Raw genomic sequence first — 348 nt, 5'->3', positions numbered from 1 at the left:
CGGCGGGGGGGGGGAGGGAGAAGAAGAATCGCCAGGAGCTCACAGGCGAGCATTTTGCCCCCCTCCCGGAGGATCCCCTTCCCACAACAGATGCTGCTTTCCCAACCGCATGCAACGCTCCGCAACTACCTCGGGCTCTTTGCAATACACGCGCTCATTGTCATTCCCTGCGTCCCAGCTCCCAAAAGTTAAGCGCACCCTCCCCCCTCGTTCTGCAATAAAAGCGCGTCATCCGCATTCGACACTTTTAAAGTTTCGGAAAGGGCCGTCCCTTTCTTGGAAAGCGAATAATAATAATAATAATAATAATAATAATAATAATAATAATAATAATAATAATAATAATAA

The sequence above is a fragment of the Gekko japonicus genome, unplaced genomic scaffold (genome assembly GCF_001447785.1).
Source record: "Gekko japonicus isolate JY-2015 unplaced genomic scaffold, Gekko_japonicus_V1.1 scaffold104, whole genome shotgun sequence".
NCBI lineage: Eukaryota > Metazoa > Chordata > Lepidosauria > Squamata > Gekkonidae > Gekko > Gekko japonicus.
Note: the sequence above shows the minus strand (reverse complement) of the source record.